Source organism: Physeter macrocephalus, chromosome 2 (assembly GCF_002837175.3).
Source record: "Physeter macrocephalus isolate SW-GA chromosome 2, ASM283717v5, whole genome shotgun sequence".
NCBI lineage: Eukaryota > Metazoa > Chordata > Mammalia > Artiodactyla > Physeteridae > Physeter > Physeter macrocephalus.
In genome coordinates, this window is record NC_041215.1 from 36,936,890 (window position 1) to 36,943,843 (window position 6,954).

The following is a 6,954-nucleotide window of genomic DNA, read 5'->3' on the forward strand; positions in this document are numbered from 1 at the left end:
TTAGATTCATACATTAGAAAATAGGAAACATCATAAATCAATAATTTATTCTCCAATCTCAAGAACACAGAAACAGAACCAAATGCATCCAAAGCAGATAGAAGGAAGGAAACAATAAAGGTAAGAACAGAAATTAATGAAATTGAAAACTAAAATAATTGGAAAAACAATGAAACAAAACTTACTCTTTGTAAAGATTTTTAAAAATGAAAAATATGTTGCAAAACTAACAAAATAAGTGAGAAGTTACAAATTGCTAATATCAGAAATGAAACAGAATATATTACCACATTTCCTGCAGACATCATGGGGATAATAAAGGAATGTCACAAAAAATTCTACACACATAAATATACAAGTTAGACAATTCTTCAAAAAACACTAAATACCACACCTCATCCAATATGAAATAGATACTGTGAATAGCTGTGTAACTATTAAGGAAATTGAATTCTTAATTTAAAAACTCTACTCAAAGATCTCCAGCGTCAGATGATTTCACTGGGAATTTTTCCAGACATTGATAGAAGCATTATCAAATCTAGACCATTTCTCACAGATTATGGAAGAGGAGGAAACACTTCTTGATTCATTTTTAGGAAGGTAGCAATTACCCTGATTGCAGAACTAGACAAAGACAGTTTAAATAAAAGAGAGAAAACCATAGACCAATAATCTTCATGAATATAGATGCAAAACTTCTTAACAAATATTGAAACATAGAATTCAGCAATATATAACAAGAATTATATACCATGACAAAGTAGGGTTTACTCCAAAGATGGAAGGCTGGTCAGATTGATTTGAAAATCAATCTATGTAATCCATCATGCTATTAAGCTAAAGAGGAAAAATCACATGAGCATATCAATCAATGCAGAAAAATGGCTTGCCAAAATTCAACACCCTCTCATGATTAAAACAAACAAACAAAACAAACAAACAAACATGTCTTTCGGTAAACTAGGAATAGAGGAGAACTTAAATTGGTAAAGAACATCTACAAAAACCTACAGCTAACATTATCCTTATTGGTGAAAAATTGAATGCTTCCCCCCTAAGATTGAGAACACTGTAAAATTGTCTGCTCTCATTACTCTTATTCAAAAGGGTGCTGAATGTTCTAGCTAGTACAATAAGGCAAGAAAAGGAATTTAAACTTATATAGATTGGAAAGAAAAATAAAATTGTCCCTATACACAGATGACATAATTGTCTATGTGGAAAATTCCAAGGAATTTACAAATAAACACTAGAACTAGTAAGTGATTTCAGCAAGATCATAGGAATCCAGATAAGCATACAAAAATAAATTGTATTTGTACATATTAGCAATAAACACATGGGCACCAAAAATTAAAATACAACAATTTAAATCTGTAAATCTAACAAGGAAATGAAATACTTAGTTATATTTCTAACAAAACATGCATAGAGCTTGTAATTTTGAAAACTACAAAACATTGATCAAAGAAACCTAAGTAATATCAAAGAAGGCATTCATGAATTAGAAGACCCAATAGTAAAGATAACAATTCTCCTCAAATTGGTATATAGGTTTAACCCTGTTGTTTTCAAAATCCCAGCAAGATATTTTTGTAGCTATAAAGATTATTACAAAAAATTTATGGAATGGCAATTGAACTTAAGTGGTTAAAATGATTGTTGAAAGAATAATCAGCCTATCCAATTTCAAAATTATATAGCTCCAGTAAATACTGTATGGTCTGGGAGGAATGCTAGATACATATAGTTAAATGGAACAGAATAGAGAACCCAGCAGTAGACCCACACAAATATACCCAACTGATTTTTCACAAAAGTGTAGGAGGAATTCAATGGAGAAATGCTAGCTTTTTCAACAAATGGTGCTGGAGCAGTCAAACTTCATAGGAAAAAACAAAACAAAACAAAACTTCACCTAAGTCTCACATCTTATACAAAAATTGACTTAAAATGGATCATGGGCATAAATGTAAAACTATAAAACTTTAGGAAAATCACAAGAGAAAGTATTCGGGACTTAGGGATAAAGAGTTCTTAGACTTGACACCAGATGCACAATTCTGGGGAAAATGATAAAGTGGGCTTCATTAAGATTGAGAACTTTCACTTTGTGAAAAATACTGTTAAGAGGTGAATGAAATATCGCAATCCCAAAATGTTACACACTATATATGATTCCATTAATATAACATCTTATGAATGATAAAATTATAGAAATTAAGAACAACTTAGTGATTGCTAAGAGTTAAAGAGGGGATGAGGGTAGGAGAGAGGTGGGTAGGGTGTGGTTATAAAAGGGCAGTCTGAAGGATCCTCGTGGTTATGAAAATGTTCTGTATCTTGACTGCATCAATGTCAATATCCTGGTTGTAAAATTGTTTTATTGTTTTATAAGTGATCATGTCACTTGAGGAAACTATGTAAAGGATACACTGAATCTCTTTATATTAATGGTTACAACTTCATGCAAAACTAATGTATATGAAAACTTTTAATTAAAAATTATCTGGACATTAATTTGAGAACAAAATTGGATTTTGGAGATTGATTTCTTTATACTTTAAGCTTTTCTCCTGGGAACTTCATACTGAGAGGGATTTTATATTCAAATTTTGGGCATCTATCAATATTTTGTTGGCATTTTATGACTGAAATATCTCTAGGTTTTTAATATCATTGTAAAATTTTGATGAGCTATTTTGGAATAGTAAATAGAAAAGCAGATTCATTTTTAATCTTGGGTACAGGGTGACCTTGGAATTAACTTCTATTTTGGAGTCTTCTGGGGACAATGCCCACACTGCCTGCCAACGTTCACAAAGAAGTGTTCTCATATATTAGGATCAGGACTGTATCGAAAGTCACATGACTGGCTGATGGTAGGTTCATGGTATGTCCATTATGTTAATAAAAATAAAAATGATGATGGGCTTCCCTGGTGGTGCAGTGGTTAAGAATCCACCTGCCGATGCAGGGAACACGGGTTCGTGCCCCAGTCCGGGAAGATCCCACATGCCACGGAGTGGCTAAGCCCGTGAGCCATGGCCGCTGAGCCTGCGCGTCCGGAGCCTGTGCTCCACAACAGGAGAGGCCACAACAGTGAGAGGTCCACATACCGCAAAAAAAAAAATGATTATTGGGGGTGGGCATGATGTGGAAGCAGTGCCCATTGAGTGGAGGAGGATTCCTAATTGCAAGTTTGAGAGTAGCAGTTGAGTATTCCTAACTCAATCTTTCTTCTCTCCCTCTTGGTGCTTCCTGTGGAAATCTTACTCTCTGTTTCTCCCCACCATGGGTTCCACAGGGGCAGCCCCCTAGGAGAGGCACATGCAGGTAGAAGTGACCTTATGAAATTCTGGAAAAAGACACAAGACACAGAAATATAGATATTGGCAGTTAGGAACTGCTGAGCTCATTAGAAGTGCTAAGGTCAGAGGCACATGGGTGGGTCACATAGAGCATCTGCTTCAACTTATCACACATGCAGAATTCATCTATCCATTATGTATGTATGTATGTATGTATGTATCTATCTATCTATCTATCTATCATCTATCCATACATCCATATATCTATATCTATCCATCTGTTTAAGGGTCTGATTTTCTTAGACCTAGCCCAATGCCTGGCACAGTGAAAGAACACAGTGTGTATAGAATGAACAAAAGAATGAATCTATGGGTGAAGTAAGGTAAAGATATCCAATATGATTAATTTCATATATTTTCTCTCTGGCAGACTTTGGTTGGAGGCATTTGTAGGGCATAGAGAAAGGCAGTAAGCTTTCTCCAAGGAATTTTTCCCATGTAGATGAAAGAAAGGAGAAACATTTAACAAACTTATCTTTGTTGATTAATGTGGTAATTAAAATATTGCCTTTAAATTTTTTATCATAGTAATATATTTAAAGAGCCAAATTGTTCTATAAAGTTGTCCAGAAAAGAGTAGTCCCTCTTCCCAACATTTCCCTAATTTCCCCTTCTCTAGAGTCAATTGATTTACTTTGTTTTAGCTGTTTTCTCTTTCTGTTTTTGTTTTGGTATTTACCTCTGTTTCACTTAATACAATGCCTTTATTTCTGCCTCAGTTTTTCAGGTTTAGGCATTATGCATTGGCCTTTCACTATATCAGTAGAAGAAGATTTATTTCTTTCACCACCTTTCCTCCTGACATACACCTCCCTTCCCACCCCACCCACTCAATTATATGTTATTGTGATTATGCAAGTGCCATCACCAGGTAAACCATGTAATTATATACCACAATTGCTTCTTCATTCCAAACCACTCTTTTTTTTTCCTTTACCTTGGAATATTTATTTCTCTCTCTCTTGCTGTCTTTCTATCTCCATTTTCTATACATTTATTATAAATTTGGCCCCAAACTATGCTGAAATGTTAAGACAATTCAGTTATTTATAAATCTTATCTTCATGAAGAAACCTCTCCCAGAGCCCTTTCCAGTCTGTATTGTTGCCCTCTAAGACTGGCACATAGCTGTTGTTTTTGTGACCTTCATTTCCCATTATACTTGGAATCCTGTTCAATTTACTGGTATCCACTACTCTTTCCTGCATCTCTATGTGGGCATATCTTGGAGATGTTGCAGACTCAATTCCAGACCACTGCAATAAAGTGAATATCACAATAAAGCAAGTCACCTGAATTTTCTGGTCTCCCAGTGCACATAAAAGTTATGTTTATACTATAATGTACTCTATTAAGTATACAATAGCATTATGTCTAAAAAAGCACTATACATATGTTAATTAAAGAATACTTTATTGCTAAAAGATGCTAACCATCATCTGACCCTTTAGTGAGTCATAATATTTTTGCTGGTGGAGGGTCCTGCCTTGTTGTAGATGGCTGCTGACTCCTTGGGGTGGTGGTGCTGAAGCCTGGGGTGGCTGTGGCCAATTCTTCAAGTAAGACAACAGTGACGTTTGCTGCATCAATCAACTCTTCCTTTCACAAGTTATGGATGTGCTGTTTTATAGCATTTTGCCCACAGTAGAACTTCCTTAAAATTGGAGTAAGTCTTCTCCAAACCTGCCACTGCTTTATGTAACATTATAAATCTTTTGTTGTCATTTCAACAATCTTCACAGCATCTTCACCAGGAGTGGATTCCATCTAAAAGAAAAAAAACACTTTCTTTGCTCACCCATGAACAGCAACTCCTCAGTCGTTAAAGTTTTACCATGAGACTGCAGCAATTCCATCATATCTCAGGCTCTGTTTCTAATTCTAGTTCTCTTGCTATTTCTACCACATCTGCAGTTACTTCCTCCACTGAAGTCTTGAACCCCTCCATGTCATCCATGAGGGTGGGAATCAACTTCTTCCAAACTCCCGTTAACTTTGATATTTTGACCTCTTCCCATGAGTCACAAATGTTCTCCATGGAATCTAGAATGGTGAATCTTTTACAGAAGGTTTTCAATTTACTCTGTCCAGATCCATGAGAGGAATCACTATCTATGGCAACCATAGCCTTTTAACCATAGCCTATTTAAGAAAATGTATTTCTTTTTTTATTAACATCTTTATTGGAATATAATTGCTTTACAATGTGTGTTAGTTTCTGCTTTATAAGAAAATGTATTTCTTAAATAATAAAACTTGAAAGTAAAAATTACTCCTTGATGCATGGGCTATAGAAAGGATATTATGTTAACATGGATGGCATGAAAACAACATTAACCTCCTTGTACATCTCCATCAGAGTTCTTTGGGGACCAGGTGCATTGTCAATGAGCAGTAATATTTTGAAAGAAATCCTTTTTCTGAGCAGTAGTTCTCAATAGTGGGCTTAAAATATTCACTAAAACATATTGTAAACAGATGTCATCCAGGCTTTGTTGTTTTATTTAAAGAGCACAGGCAGAATGGATTTCGTATAATTCTTAAGGGCCCTAGAATTATTTAGAATAGTAAATGAGCACTGGCTTCACTTAAAGTCACCAGCTGTGTTAGTCCCTAACAAGAGAATCAACCTGTCCTTTGAAACTTTGAAACCAGGCATTGACTTCTCCTCTCTAGCTATGGAAGTCCATAGTCTCTAGCTATGGAAGTCTTAATAGAAGGCTGTTTTGTCTCTATTGAGAATCTTTTAGTGTAGCCACCATCATGACTTATTTTACCTACATTGTCTGGATAACCTGGTGCAGCTTCTACATCAGCACTTACTGCTTCACCTTGCACTTTTATGTTATGGAGACAACTTCTTTCCTTAAACCTCATGAACCAACCTCTGCTGGCTTCAAACTTTTCTTCTGCAGCTTCCTCACCTCTCTCAACCTTCATAGAATGGAAGAGAGTTAGACCCTTGCTCTGGATTAGTCTTTGGCTTAAGGGAATGTTGTGGTTGGTTTGATCTTCTATCCAGACCATTAAAATTTTTACTGTATTAGCAATAAGGCTGTTTCACTTTCATACCATTTGTGTGTTCCCTGGAGCAGCACTTTTAATTTCCTTCAAGGATTTTCCCTTTGTATTCACAAGTTGGCTAACTGTTTGGCACAAAACTGTTTGTCCAGTTTTCAGCCTATCATAGCTTCTGACATGCGTTCCTCACTAAGCTTAATCATTTCTAGCTTTTGATTTCAAGTGACAGACATGTGACTCTTCCTTTCACTTGAACACTTAGAGGTCATTGTAAGCTTATTAGTTGGCCTAATTTCAAAACTGTTGTGTCTCAGGGCATACGGGGGCCCAGGAGAGGGAGAGAGATGGGGAAACAGCTGGTCAGTGGGGCAGTCAGAACACACACACACTTATTGATTAAGTTCACTGTCTTATATGGGCACAGTCCGTGGTGCCCCCAAACAATTACAATAATAACATCAATGATCAGTGATCAGTGATAATCATGACAAATATAATAATAATAAAAGTTTGAAATACTGTGAGAATTACCAAGATATGATACAGAGACATGAAGTGA